At 36.7% G+C, this 16,402-nt stretch overlaps 1 protein-coding gene across 14 annotated transcripts in view; it reads right to left on the bottom strand.

Annotated features, from left to right (window-relative positions):
• LOC145524092 (platelet glycoprotein 4) overlaps nucleotides 1-16,402 on the bottom strand; it is a 210,929-nt gene that overhangs the window by 143,924 nt on the left and 50,603 nt on the right. The window contains exon 2 of one of the 14 annotated variants that reach the window (XM_081535641.1): nucleotides 12,673-12,708. The exons of the other annotated variants lie outside the window; for them this stretch is intronic. The gene's annotated coding sequence lies outside the window, so the exon portion shown is untranslated. The remainder of the gene's footprint in view (nucleotides 1-12,672; nucleotides 12,709-16,402) is intronic. 14 annotated transcript variants of the gene reach the window in all.

A 16,402-nucleotide genomic window follows, 5' to 3' on the forward strand; every position in this document is an offset into this window, starting at 1 on the left:
ACTCAGTGTGAGTCAACTCTTTGTGACCCCATGGACTACAGCCCACCCAGCTTCTCTATCTGTGTAACTCTCCAGGCAAGAATACTGGAGTGGGTATCCATTCCCTTCTCCAGGGGATCTTCCCAACCCAGGGATCAAACCCAGGTCTCTGGCATTGAATGCAGATTCTTTACCATCTGAGCCACCAGGGAAGCCACATGCTTGTAAGGTTATGCTCAAAATCCTTCAAGTTAGTCTTCAGCGGTATGTGAACCCACAAATTCCAGATGTACAAGCTGGGTTTAGGTAAGGCAAAGGAACAGAGATCAAACTCCCAACATCTGTGGGATCATGGACAAAGCAAGGGAATTTCAGAAAAATATTTATTTGTGCTTCACTGACTATCGAAAGCTTTTGACTGTGTGGATCACAACAAACTGTGAAAAATGCTTAAAGAGATGGGAGTACCAGACAACCTTACCTGTCTCCTGAGAAACCTATATGCAGGTCAAGAAACAACATTTAGAACCGGACATGGAACTATGAACTGGTTCAAAATTGAAAAAGGGGTATGAGAAAGTTATATATTGCCACTTTGCTTATTTAACTTATATGCAGAGTACATCTTTGAAATGTTGGGCTTGGTGAATTCAAGTTGGAATCAAGACTGCCAGGAGAAATATCAACAACTTCAGATATGCAAATGATACTACTGTAATGGCAGAAAGTGAAGAGGAACTAAAAAACCTCTGGATGAGGGTCAAAGAGGATAGCGAAAAAGCTGTCTTGAAACTCAACATTCTAAAACTAAGATCATGGCATCTGGTCCCATCACTTCATGGGAAATAGAAAGGGAAAAAGTGGAAGCACTGACAGATTTTCTTTTCTTGGGCTCCAAAATCACTGCAGAGGGTGACCACAGCCATGAAATTAAATGACACTTATTCCTTGGAAGGAAAGCAATTAAAAAAAAAAACAAAAAAACCCACAAAAAACCCTAGACAGCATATTAAAAAAACAGAGACACTTTGCTGCCAAAAGTCTATTTAGTCAAAGCTATGGTTTTACCAGTAGTCATGTACAGATGTGAGAGCTGGACCACAAAAAAGGCTGCACACCGAGGAATTGATGCTTTTGAATTGGTGGTGCTGGATAAGACTCTTCAGAGTCCCTTGGACTGCAAAGAAATCAAATCAGTCAATCCTAAAGGAAATTAACCCTGAATATTCATTGGAAGGACTGATATTGAAGCTGAAACTCCAATACTTTGGCCACTTGATCTGAAGCACTGACTTATTGAGACCCTGGTGCTGGGAAAGATTGAAGACAGAAGGAGAAGGAAGTAGCAGAGGATTTGATAGTTAGATAGCATCACCGACTCAATGGACATGAATTTTAACAAACTCCAGGAGAGAATTTGCGTTTTAGTGAAGGGTGACAAGAGGAGAAACTAACCATGGCGAATGAGAGTGAGTTTGGTTTGGATGCTGAAGCAGAAACTCTGGCTGTCATGCCTGCTCTCTTCCACAGTTTTCCTCCAGTTTTATCTGGTTACCTGGTTACCTCGAATAAACAATAGTTTCCAGCTTCTCTTGCGAATGGGGACTGAAATGTGACAAACTTCTGACCAGGAAGAAGTAGGTGGAATGCTAAGTTCAGTTTCCAAGAAATGTCATTAAGGAATAAACTCGTGCTCCTCTTCCACCCCTTCCCCCGGATAGATGGAAGGCAGGGGCCATGGCTGAAGCTTCAGCGGGAATTCTGAAGGATTGATGGTTCACATCATGAGACCGGAAACAAACCAAACAATAATGAGATAGAAGTAGCCTGGATCCCTGCCACTGAGAAATGAGAGAGAGAATAAACTTGTCTGAATGATGATTACGCTGGAATTTTTCCCATGTGAAAAGCATAATCTTGTCCTGCCAAATACAAACATACTGATTTTTATTTCTGTTACACTGCCACATTCTTTTTTCCTATTGTGCTAAAGTAGTAAGTGCCTCAGTGTATAAATGCCTATACTTTTTTTTTTTTAAGTATAATTGTTTCACCAGTGGCTTAGGTATTAAAGAATTCACCTGCAATACAGGAAACCCGGATTCAATCCCTGGGTCAGGAAGATCCCCTGGAGAAGGGAATGGCAACCCACTCCAGTATTCTTGCCTGGAGGATTCCAAGGACAGAGGGGCCTGTAGAGAATCAAACTACAGGTCTGGACTTCCAAGATAGTCTTCTAGTTACAAATTCTTTTTATCCATACGTGTTCTAACTTCTTTCTGCCTCAACTTCTTCTTTTTAAGAAGAGGAAAACCAATGGCATTTGACTTTGAAAGTCACATGAAAAATAACTTAAGTAAACTATTTAGCATTGTGCTTGACACAGAGTAAGTTTTCCTTGAATACTAGCTTATTATTATTATCCCCTTTTTCATTTTCCCTCCTCCTTCCCTTCATGAACCACACAGTCAGTTGCCGTATCTTTGAAAGTTAACTAAAATTGTATTGGCAAATGTGCTCCTTGTCCTTTGCTCAGCTTTATTCCATTAGCACTCACGTGGCTCTCATACCTAGTCCGCTAAACTGACCTCCATGCTTTCATTCTATCTTCCCTGAAATCCATTCAACCCAGCATGCCAAGAATTCTTTCTAAATAGCACCTCTGAAGAAAAAAAAAAAACAAAACTTGTTATCTATAGAAAAACTTCAGAACATCTTATATGAAATAATACAGATGAGAACACACAACATAATGCATTACACACGAAAAAAGTGCCCTTCTAGCCCCATCATCCCTTTACATAGACGTGTTCTTGAACTTGATGTTCATATGATCCAGACATGTTATATGACAATCTTGGTTTCTCTCTTGTCTCCTATCCTATTATGCCTTGTCCTAAGCCGTCTCTGAATGCCTCCACTCCAGTGCCTTCCTTCATTGTATCTTTTAAATGAAATGTCTATCTTGCCGTTCCAACATCAAAATCTAATTTTTAAAAGCAAATATGGCAAAATGTTAATAATAGTTGAATCTAAGGGATTAGGTATACAGGTTTTATTATACTATTCTTTCTCAATTCCATATTTTTGAAATTTTGATAATAAATATTGAAAATTTGTTAAAGAAATCTAACTTGTTCCTCAAGGGTAAAACAACTCCTCAAGATGGAAATACTATTTCTTTTTCCTTTCTTCTTTATATGGCAGATGGGATGTGACTCTCATACTGTCTCCTAATTTTCAGCTTATATCACAGCAGCTGGTGTACGTATTGTGATTTCTGCTCTAGATTGTAAGCTCCATGTGGGCCTAGTACACACCTTACTTATCTGTGCATACAACATAAACAACTCAAAAAAAGAACATTCAGGTGATAAACCCTAATATCTTAGTTGATGATTCTATAAAAAATACCATAAACTGAGTGGTTAAAACAACAGTTATTTCTCATGGTCCTGGAGGCTGGAAGTCAAGATCAGCATGGTTGGGCTCTTGGTAGGGACTCCCTTCCTGTTTATAGAAGCTCCTTTCTTGCAGAGAAACAAGCTCTGGTTCCTCTATCTTCTTATAAGTGTACTAATCCCATCATAGGGCTCTGCCCTGATGACCTCTTCTAAACCTAATTACCTCTCCAAAGTCCCATTGCTAAATACCATCACAATGGGAATTAATGCTTCAACATATTGAATTTGGGGAGGACACATTCCGTCCATAGCACCTAATATCTGGCATACTTTAATTGACTTAAGAAGAGAGATACCCATGTACATGTATTTGGTGAGTAGGATTGGCTTCCTAAAAATTAGTGAAAAAAAAATAAAATAGACAACAGCAAAAGCAACGATAAAGCATTGTATTTTCAACATGATAAACTAGTGAAAAATTTGGAAAAGAAAATTAAAATTCCCCATAAATTATTGACAATGTTCCAGATGTTTGAAAGAATTATGATTATTAGGATCATTCCCTACCAGATCATTTTTTATATTCAAGAGGTAACTATTAAGACTTGCACCTGAGTTTCACCCGCGTAAAACCAATACTTATCTATCCTCACACTTCATATCCACACATATCACACATTTAAACTTGTGTATGTCATAAGATGCTGAGTCATAGGAAAAGAATTAAAGGTCATAACATATGGTAAACTGAGCAAAATAGGAAATGTTTATTAAAGATGTGGAAATTGGCTAAATAGAAGAGATTCATCAAAGTGAAAATGAAGTCGCTCAGTCGTGTCCGACTCTTTGTGACCTCATGGACTGTAGCCTACCAGGCTCCTCAATCCATGGGATTTTCCAGGCAAGGATACTGGAGTGGGTTGCCATTTCCTTAAGTGAATTACTAAGTGTATAAGAATATATTTAGTCTCATAAATAAATGTTACCATTGAGAGATGAGCATCTGAAAGTTGTTAGAAAATTCCAGTTTCTCAGTATGCATGTAAAGCATTCCTAAGTTAGTTCTCAAATATCTTAATTCACACTAAATGTTTGGTCATTGTCAATAGATCATTTGACTCTGTCAGTTATTCCCAAGTTAGATATGCTGCGTAAGCTACTTTCATTTAAGATTGGTGGCCCAGAAATAGTAAAAGCAAGAAAATCAGAATCCTTACTTTATTATGGAGCAGTGTGAATTTCTGGAAATGTTATACATCATAAGTTCTATGTCCTGATAAATTAGTTAGCATCATTAAAGCATAAACCCATAAGTAAACATTTTAGAGTACTATCTTGAGAAACATCATTATAAGTAGCCCCAATTTCCACAGAAACGCTGGAGACATTAAAATTGATTTATTCTTGCTGGAAAAACTTATTATCAGGAAGAGTTACCTCTGGGTCATTAGGATGAAGGCTAACACAGAGACAGGAACAGTAGCGGAAGCTCTGCCTATATTCCTGACTGAAAGGCAGGAAGTCAAAGGGTGACTTTTCCTCTTGATTTTTATCCTAGTAATAACATGTTTATAAGACATTAATTAAAGAGGCACAACAGTCTTCTGACCTAGATAAGCAGGTATATGTATAATAGCAAAGATGATAATGAAATCTCAAAGTAGTTTTTCCCCCAAATTTCTTCCTGATTTATGCATTTTTGCCTAAAACATCTATTTCTTTCCATCTGGTTTTACTTTTACAAAGCTCACGTGATACATTAAGAAGTGAAATGAAATTCTTTTATGTCAGACAAAGTGGAGGAAGGAGAGAGTGGTATGAATGGAGAAAAAAGCATCAACATATATACACTATCATGTGTAAAACAGATGGCTGGTGAGAAGTTACTACATAATACAGGGAGCCAAGCCTGTTACTCTGTGATGACCTAGAGGGGTGGGATGGGGGAGGAGAGGAAGGCTCAGGAGAGAAGGGATGTATGTGTAATTATGGCTGATTCGCATTTATTGTACAGCAGAAACCAACAACATTATAAAGCAATTTTCCTCCAATTAAAAAATAAATTGAAAAACAAAGAAGTGAAATGAAATTCTTTTCTGCCACCCCTCCTTTTTTTTTTTTTTTACAGGGAGAAAAGATTTCCTTCCTCAACAGCAAACACGTTGTTTGATTCTAGCACCATGTTCACCAAAAAAATGCAATGCATTGGTGTTTCACTTTTTCAATACAAATTCTCACAGTCGCTTAAGAGAGCCTATCTTAACCATTTAAGAGCAATTTGAGGTACTTCTAGCCAGCCTTAAAAACTGCAAACTAAAATTAAGAAAGTCTCTTGGGACTTAAATTGACAGGTGTTGTGCCATGCTGCGATTCATGGGGTCGCAAAGAGTTGGACACGACTGAGCGACCGAACTGAACTGAACTGTGCCATGCCTACTGACTACTGAGAAGCTACAGGGGAAAAACTTTCTGGTTTGCGCTAGGAAAGATTGGAGGGCTTTTCTTTAAACCAGAGTAAACTTCCCCTTCTTAGCATGGAGATGAAAGATGGAGCCATAGGGAGAATGGGTAGGAGAGCTAGAAAGCAACAAACCTAAGACAATAATAGGACTTGCATCAAGGAGTAGCATCCAGTAAACACAAAATGGAATGAAAGATCCCATGCATAGAGCATAATTCAGGCAAGTGCTTCTTCTTTCAGCATGATAGCCATCTCTATAACTGCACACATGTGCTAAGGCCCAGCCTCCCTCATTCATATTCTACACAGTGGAAGACTCTGTGTGGGGTGGGGAATACTGGATCACTTCAGGAGAGGCAGCTTACAAACTTGGACATTGGAATTCCAGATTTTGACTTCTCTACTTCCTTATAAAATTGGGCCAGTTAGTTACATAAACTCCAAAATTTCAATTTTCTCAACATTTAAGTATTGACCTTATGGGACAATTCCTTTGTTGTTTAGTCACTAAGTCGTGTCTGACTCTTTGCAACCCCATGGATTGTAGCCCACCAGGCTACTCTGTCTATGAGATTTCCCAGGCAAGAATACCAGAGGGAGTTGCCGTTTCCTTCTCCAGAGGATCTTCCCAACCCAGGGATTGAATCCATGTCTCCTGCACTGACAGGCAGATTTTTTATAACTGAGCCACCAGGGAAGCCCTTAACACAAGCTATTTTACTCCAAATTTGAGTGATAAGTCCTCTGAACAGTTTTGGGTTACTATTTGGCCCTTTAGCTCCATCTTAAAAACAGTTGACCTCCACTTGGTAAAAATATATGCCAAATTGCTCTTTGCAGTCAACTTGATTTAAAATTTGCAAGTTAAGGCAGCCATCTGGAAGCTGATTATCATTGGGGAAATGGAAGAGGATATCATTCCCATCATACAATGGAGACAAAAAGTGTTTATTTCCTCTCATGCTGGCTTAATTTTAAAGGGAAAGGTTAAAATGGAGAATATGAAAAACAGAACTTTGTTCCCATATATTCTCATTGCCTTCTCATGTAAATTTGAAGGCATTGTATGAACTGGCAGCTTCTAAGACCACCAATAGCAGGAACTGAAACAATCTAAAATTGGATGTTAATGGGGAAAGTCTCTGGGGATGTTCAAAAATGTTCTTTTGTTTGTTTTCTTTTGTGTCATTAAGTAAATGTTGTAAATCATAGGTCAAAGTTTCTGGAATTCTTCCAAAAAGCCAACTCCCTTTTACACTGAGCACAAATACCAAAAGAATTACAGAAAACTGATAGGAATTCACTATGAAAAACATTCATAATATAAAAATAAACAAGTTAAACAAAAGGCGCAACTACTAATTAAAGATAAACATGAGTTCTCAAACTATGATAAGGAGTAGATAGTAATAAACAACAGGTGCGAAAGTAATGAAAAAATACTTATGACGTGTGCCATTTTGAGGGAGAGCAAGAAAAGGAGTGCAGTCCAGAGAAAGAGAGAGAGAGAACCAAGATTCCCAGTCCGTCCTTGCCTATGGAGAAAATCCCTTCAATCAAACTCAACCCTGACTTGCCATCAATTTAATGAACCCATTCCTGAAACTACTCCCCAGACCCAGGAGAAATAATAAACCCACCCACAGCAGTCCCATTGCATAGAAGATACAGCTGTATTTCATATTTATGTCATTACGTTTATACTATAGGAATGTGTACACATGCCATTCAACTCTTAATATTACAAATATGTATTGATCATATTCAATTCACCAGAAAAATTTACCGGAGTCTTAGTAAATGCTGGTGAATGATCCTGCCACTGGGCATTTTACTGGCTACTGAGGGAGACAGGTAACAAACAACGAAGTAAATCTATCAGGAAGTGGCTGAGAAACATAATTTGACAGATTCAGCATTTTAGGTAGAGCAGACACAAATATATGTGTGACTGAGAGTGAAGGGGATGGAATGAGCACCACACCAAAGCCACAACCTGATGCAAAAAGACTCAAACGCCAGGCCCAGGAGTTTAGACTTGATTTCTCTTGTCTAGTATTTCAACTGGTAGGAGATTCAAAAATATACATTTTTAACAAGCTTCCAGGATGATTCTTGCTAAATCATCCAGTTCAATCAGATTAAAGTAACCTTTTTGCCATTATCAGAGATCATCAACATAGTTGATATGTTATTTTTCCAACATTACATACCATTATTACTTTTAATAGTCTTAGAATGATACATTTTAAAATTAATATCAGTGATTTTTCAGTGGAAACATGGAGTTGCTGTTTTTATAGGTGAAAGATGTTCCAATGTCAGTTGTTACTTACAATCCAATTCATTTACCAAAAGTTCATGAGTACTTAAGAAAATATCAAATATTTTAGGGCTTCTATATTTGGACCTTATTATTAACACAGAAGCTTAGAAACAAAGACGCTTCAAAAATTGTCTTAATAAATCAATGTATCCAGTACACATTCATGTATCCCACAAATAGTTGAATGCCTAATATGGACCGGCATTGTTTTTGACCCTAGGGACACCACAATGAAGAAGGCAAAATTCTGTTCTCAGAGTTTATATTATGAATAATTTTTAAGTTTATATTTATATATATTTATATTATTTAAATAAATATAAACTTAATATATAAATATAAAAATAATATAAATATATATTATTTATTTAAATAAAGAATATATATATAATTTATATATATACATTTTTTTTAATTTATATTATGAATAAATTTTTTTAAGACTTCAGCTAGAAAAACCTCAGTTTAATTTTGTCCTGGCCCTGAACCGGCTGAATTTCTTTGAGAAAAATATCCAGGTCTCTAATTCATGACATAAAATTTTTTTAATATATAATCTCTACGTATCACTTGCCATAAAATTTCAAGTTTCTGTTTTCACCCAGATTTCATAAACTCCCAAGCTTTTCGCAGATTTTTATGTCAACAATTTATTAATGTCCTACTTCATAATACTCTATTTTGATTTTGCTGTCTTTATAGTAAGAGCTCCATTTTTTTATTACTTTTTTTCACTTTTTTATTATTGTACTTCTGACAGGTATATTTTCACTTCTTTAATTTCTTATTATCAGAGTCATAGAACTGTTATGAGACAACAGAGAAAATAAAGTGCTTGCCCAGTTGTCATTAAGGACAACATATTCTTGATGTTACTTCTTGAAAGCCTTATAGGAAAGGATAAAGAACCATAGGAAAGCAGACTATAATCCCTCTGAGATATACCTCCTTTACTTGAACAAACTGTGCTTTCTTTGGGCTTGATGTTTCCAAAATACAAAGCAAAGGAGAGAAAACAAGAAAAAGAAAACAATGTTGGTTTCAAATATTTATAAAGGTATACTAGTTTTATGGTTTTTTTCTTTTTAAATTTGAGGCCTTTAAAATAACAAGTAAGTAGGCTATAAATCAAAACACTGTTAAGAATTATTTTAAGATGTAAACTATAATGAAGAATAAGCTAATTAGTGACTGTCCTCTTAAAATAACTTGGAAGAATGAAGGGGGCAAATGTAAAAGTATCTGTATTAATAACTATGATTATTTGCTGCTAATTCTTTCATGTATGTAGACATTTAGTCAGAAAAGAAGTCAGAAAATCAATAAATAAGTTTTAAGGGTCTTTTAAGACTCAAGGACTCTAGGAGAGACAAAAATAAAAAGAATAAATAAAATATGTTCCCTGCTCAGAAAGATCTTCCGGTTTGTTCTCCAGGAAATTGAAGAGGAAGCAGTGAATTTCTGGTGTCTGTGGGGAGAAAGGAGGAGGTGCAGCAGGGGAATTACTGATGAGGATTAGAGCCTCAGGACAACATAATGTTTCCAAATATTTAAAATCCTCTATTTTTTTTTTTAAATCCACCAAAACCTCCATATTTTTCTAGATGAGACTTTTAACAAAAAGAAACAAGAATACATTTTTGCATGGAAATACTTTCTCAGGAGTGCAGAAAAAGCTGAATGAATCTTTTCACTCTGTATGTTGTGCCTAGAAATTCCTTTTGGCTGGTTTTCAAGATGAGTCAACAGGTAGAAAGCCTTAAAATCAGGCTATAGGCAAGCTGCAGATGTAATCAAGGAGATAAATTCTTTTAGAGATTCTTATTAGTCTCATGACCCCTAGTCTTCTCCTCAGCACTTAAATTACCTCCAAGAGAGTAAAATGCCAGAAAATTTATTTCTAGGAGTATTTTAAAGAATATAAATAAACATCTCGAATTTCTTTGCTAAACTTTCTAAACTCCTTATATTACTAGCAAAGGGGCTTCCCGGGAGGTGCTAGTGGTAAAGAACTTGCCTGCCAATGCAGCAGACTCAGGTTCGATCCCTGGGTTGGGAAGATCCGCTGGAGAGGGCATGGCAACTAACACCAGTATTCTTGCCTGGAGAATCCCATGAATTGAGAAGCCCAGTGATCTACAGTCCATGGGGTTACAAAGAATCGGATGCAACTGAAATGATTTGGCATGCATGCTCAACATAACATACAAATAACAGCAAAAATGGAAATGTTTTCACTTCTATTTGTCCATGACAAGTTGTGTAATACGAGAGAATAACTGACTGAAGATAAATTTGTGTTAGGCTTTGGTTTCTTTTGGTGTCCTAAATCTGAATTCTGAACACTTAATATTCTTTCCTGGGATTCCTTTGTTTCTCTCTCAGATATGCCTGATACTAGTCTGCATAGTAAGGAATTTCTAGTTTTTATACCAGTTTTCATAAAAATGTTTTTTTTTATCCTTTTGAAGAAAGACTAAAAAGCATGTTTATGAATATTCTTTGTTTACAAAGACAATCTCACCCTTGTTTAAGACCCCCAATGTTGATTAGCCCAGTACAATTAATACTACATAAAGTCATACTTAAGAAACAAAATAGAGGCAGACACAAATCAAATAACATAAAAAATTCCAGGTGCATTCAGTGGAAAGGTCATGAGATTCTCAGGCTACTATGATTCTCTTCAAAATGAAGCACCAATTAACCTTATAATAATAAACAGTATTCCATACACAGTGCAGTTAATCTCAATGAGATATTGTCTACTCCAATAATTACCTTTGCAGATGACACCACACTTATGGCAGAAAACAAAGAAGAACTAAAGAGCCTCTTAATGAAAATGAAAGATGAGAGTGAAAAAGTTGGCTTAAAGCTCAGCATTCAAAAAGCTAAGATCATGGCATCTGGTCCCATCACTTCATGGCAAAAAGATGGGGAAACAGTGACAGACTTTGTTTTTTGGGGCTCCAAAATCACTGCAGATGGTGACTGCAGCCATGAAATTAAAAGATGCTTACTCGTTGGCAGGAAGGTTATGGCCAACCTAGACAGTGTATTAAAAAGCAGAGGCATCACTTTGCTGACAAAGGTCCAGCTAGTCAAAGCTATAGTTTTTCCAGTAGTCACATATGGATGTGAGAGTTGGACCATAAAGAAAGCTCAGTGCCAAAGAGTTGATGCTTTTGAACTATGGTGTTGGCAAAAACTCTTGAGAATCCCTTGGACTGCAAGGAGACCCAACCAGTCCATCCTAAAGGAAATCAGTCCTGAATATTCATTGGAAGGACTGATGTTGAAGCTGAAACTCCAATACTTTGGCCACCTGATGCAAAGAACTGACTCATTTGAAAGACCCTGATAATGGGAAAGATTGAAGGCAGGAGAAAGGGACTACAGAGGATGAGATGGTTGGATGGCATTACAGACTCAATAGACATGAGTTTGAGTAAACTCCAGGAGTTTGTGATGGACAGGGAGGCCTGGAGTGCTGCAGTCCATGGGGTCACAAAAAGTTGGACACGACAGAGCGACTGAACTGAACTGAAGGAATGATATATGGTTTGCTTGATGAAACTGGACAGCAGATTACATGTCCTTAATGGTTGGTACATTGTGGCTTACTTAATAAAAGCTCCTTGGGAAACATGTTTTTTAAAAAGTGAACTCATTTGTTAAGCACATTGTGTCTTTCACGGCGGGATACTTGACCCACATTATTTATTACTCACACCCATCTTGAGAATTCACCTGAGTATTTTGAACTATCTGCTTACTGGAAAATCAATTTTAAATCTACTTTAAAAACTACTCTAAAGAATAGACTTTCTAGACTTTTATTCCAGAAATCTCTTCAATAATTGAATAATGTTTTGAAGTACATCCATCAATTCATTTATTCACTCATTATTCTAATGAGATTAATTGAAGGTCTAGGTATCTCAGGTACCACTGAAATTAAAAGGAAAAATGGAATCACTCTCCCCAGGAGGTCCTCAAGCCACTTCAGAGGACATATAATTACCCAAGCAAGACTGGAATAAAACAGAATTTGGTGGCTTCCATACCACTTACCTTTCAACTTAGAGAAAGTACTGGAAGATTTTGAAATAAGTAAGTGAAATAAAAATTAAGAAATATATATATTTATATATGAATTTATTTATATATATTTATATATTTTATATATTATGTATGTCATATATAAATGAATTTATATATTTTATATATTATATGTGCTATACATAAATGAATTTACATATACATTTATTTATATATATTTATATATAATATATTTACATAGTCTCCTTCACAGAAGAAAAAGTGTATTCCTAACTCATGGAGACAAATAGTTTTCCTTAACTCTTTCTGATCTCCTCTTAATAATTCTTATGGAACAAGAAAGGAAATGATTGCTTTGAGCTGTGCTGATCACATCTGGCCTGTGATGAAGTCTCTTTCTTACCTTCCTTATTATTTACATTTCTAAAATAACTCACCATTTAAGATTGCTCCTTAAAACTCCAAGAAATAAACTGTGAAAACAGGAAATGACAGAGAGAAGAGTTAATACACCAGTTTGAGTTGCCATTATATATGTGCCAGAATAGCTACTTTTCAAAAGCCTGGCCAATGTGGGGGTGTGTGATGCTGGACCTGATTGGTGGGGGAATTTGAAACCACTCAAGTTAGATCATACATATATCAATCTACCAAGTCCACGCTTGGACAGAGTTGGTCCTTTCTTGAAAATATTGCCTACAGAAGGAAGCAATAAGCTAGAAGAAATTGGGCAACAGTAGGAGGTGATATCTTTTTACTTTCATGCATTGGAGAAAGAAATGGCAACCCACTCCAGTGTTCTTGCCTGGAGAATCCCAGGGACGGGGGAGCCTGGTGGGCTGCCGTCTATGGGGTTGCACAGAGTCAGACACGACTGAAGCGACTTAGCAGCAGCAGCAGCAGCAGGAGGTGATACATATTATCATTTAACAAAGTGTCATAATCTGTTCTCTCAGTAGCAAAAGACATAAAATATAAAATTCTTAAAGTAAGACATTCTCTCCATCTGTGGGAAATAAGCTAGAGAATGTTAGCACCTCAATTAGAAAACAAAAATTCCCCAAAGAATTGGAATAATTACTAAAAACCAAGTATATCAAAGAAATCATAAACATAATAAGGTTTTGGAACTTGATTAGAACTAATCTAAACCATAAAATCTGAAAAAATATAGTAACATGCAAACAAGTCACAAATTGTCATTAAAGTCTTCTGTGACAAAGTTTCTCATTCTTGCTAATTCATGTATCTAATGGGAATACCTTTCATGTGTATTTATTCTGGAATATTATTGGAAAACTTTAAAGAAACTAATTACTTTTTTAGAGAAAAATAGTGATCTTCAAATTACAGATGCCTCACTTTTATAAGAAAATTTAGTGAATTGGCTAGCTTGGATATTTAAATATTATGACTCAACTAGAAACTTTATTTTTCCTCACATGCTGCTGCTGCTAAGTCGCTTCAGTCATGTCCGACTCTGTGCGACCCCATAGACGGCAGCCCACCAGGCTCCTCTCTCCATGGGATTCTCCAGGCAAGAACACTGGATGGAGTGGGTTGCCATTTCCTCACATAGGTATGCATAAATGCAGTAGAAACTGATACAATAGAAATAATTATTTTCATGTAATAAAGCTTAAATGCAAAAAAATTTCTTCTTTATTTTACTGTTGAATAATTCCACAGTACTCTGTCCTTAGAATTCTGGTTTCCTCATTCCATGAATACCATCCCCATGTAATTTTTCTCACATGTAGTATAAACACTATATGAAATTATTGTTATTCCAAGTTTCTGAGATCTTGGCATTGTTTGTTCACACAACATATCTTATTCTATTTTGATTGATGCAGAGACTTAATATTATATAAATACCTTTAAGAGAAAAAAAATTTCCCACCAAATGTCCATACCTTAGAACTACACCTAACCACATTCAGAACAATTTTATTCTATCAAGGTAGCCAAAAGAAGGGTTATTCTAACTCAGAAATCACTTGTTCTGTCAACAAAATTTGAATGCCTACCACCAATCAGGCAGTATGTCAAGATCTGAGACTAGAACAGTTAAATAATACTTAGCATCTCCCCTAGTTATTTTGGAACTGCATTTGAGGAATTAAAAATGGAATGATTAAGTTTCATGTGTTGCTGAATACCATGAGCTGGAGAAGCCAAGGGTGGCAGGAAGAATACCTGGCCTCATGTACTGGAATAGAAGATATTTGGTTTTCATTTTTAAGAGGATAAGATATTAAATTTAACACTTGAAGGGTTAGAGGAGCCATCCAAATTGGAGAAGTTTAAAGTAGTAAGAAAATTCAAGACAGAGGAAGAAATTTGTGCAAAATCTCTGAAGTCCAGAGAAAGAAGGTCATATCTGTGGAGGTTGAGATGCTTAGTATGACTAGACGAGGGGTGTGGTGTGGTAACAAGAAAAGTGCCTGGGAGGTCAAGGAGAAGCTGCATCTTGAAGGGTCCTGTACACTGCAGAAGACTGACCGCTGCATGCTGTACTGAGTAGCCAAGTCAAGCAGGCTCTTTATCTGGCAGCCTAAGTCAATGAGTGAGTGAATGAGTGAGTGAGTGAATTAGTAAGTGAGTGAACGTGTGTGTTCATCTTCCCTACAGTAATATATGTTGCACCTGTTACAGTTAATTTATCTCCCACCTATGATTTCCTCAGAATAATTGTTATGCCAGGCAAAATCATGTATCTATTGTCCTCAAAGAATACTCCGAATGTTACAGGTGCAGGAAGACGATAAGAAGAGTGAAAATAAGGTCACTTATATTCAGGAACAGATGAACTTAGGAACTCCTCACTAAACTGGAAACTTACAGTTGTCATTTGGGCTTCGAGTTTATTTATTCTGTCCAGTTTCTCCAATTTGCTGTCACCCTTTCCAGACCCATCCCACACATCCAAGTCCTCATGACCTCCTACCCTAATTAGTAGCAAGATCTGGTTTAAGGAACAATCTTCAGCTCATTCCCTGCAAAGCAGAAAGAGTAACACCAACTTAAATAACTTTGGTTTATGGTAATATAATCATCCTTCAAGAAATCTAGCTAAAGTCATTTAAAAGTTTTATATTTTTGGATAATTTTATTTTGTGAAAGATCCTTTGAACAAACAACCTAAGAATCTTGTCTTCAAAATTATTATAAGTCACAAGTGTGTCCTTGTGGGACCTAGGGAAATTTATAGAATATTAAATTCATGGAATATTAAAACTCTGTACATGGATCTATACTAATACATTTAAAATGCACTGAAGAAGAACCATGAGAAAAATATGGCACCAATTACTGTGCTATTACAATAAGTCAGAGAAGAGATAAGAAACAAAAGCAGAGGAAATATGAATGAAAAGGAGTCACAAGTTTGAGAGAGATTTCAATTAAAAATGCAGACTCAACTTTCAGTTTCTGGTTTGAATGTAGGGAGCTTGGAAGTGACCACTGAATTCTAACAAGTAAAAAGCTGAACAAACTGTAAAATCAACAACTCTTTTTAGAATCCTAAGAGAAGGAAGGTCACAGAGAAAATGGCTATCTCATCCCCAAATCGTAGAGACATAAAGACAAATACAGAGACTCACAACTTACCAGAGCAAAAACCTCTGTGGGAACCAGAGCCAGGGTAGAAATCCTGAACTGTAATTGACAAATTGCCAGAGGCTCAATGTGGACAAGTCTGAGTGTTTAAAATTCCAAAGGGACTTGATCAGAGGTGGGCTCCCATAGTTTAACAACTTTTATCTCCTGGAGTTCAAGCAGGCTCTCACAGTGAAGATCAGCAAAATATTTGCTCATGCTTCCGGCAGCGGGAAGGGAAAAGGAACCATTTTGAAACATGCCAGAGTACTCTATTCTTCTTAACAACAGAGTCTTCCCTCAGCAGAACCCCCCCTTTTTTTTGCTATGCTATATGACTTGTGGGGTTCCCCTGACCAATGATGGAGCCCTTGCCCCTGCAGTGGAAGTCCAGAAACTTAACCAGAGGGCCGCCAGGAAAGTCCTTACCAGAAACCATTTAACCACAGCCTAATCTGCTGGGAATATATCAGAGCCTAACTAAAGTGGGAGAAGAGAAACACCCAACTCCAGCCCGCTAGAGACATCCTGTTCCAACCTGGTGGAGGAGGGACGACTGAGAAG

The sequence above is a fragment of the Giraffa tippelskirchi genome, chromosome 10 (assembly GCF_054371585.1).
Source record: "Giraffa tippelskirchi isolate mGirTip1 chromosome 10, T2T-mGirTip1v1.2.pri, whole genome shotgun sequence".
In the NCBI taxonomy this organism is placed as follows: domain Eukaryota; kingdom Metazoa; phylum Chordata; class Mammalia; order Artiodactyla; family Giraffidae; genus Giraffa; species Giraffa tippelskirchi.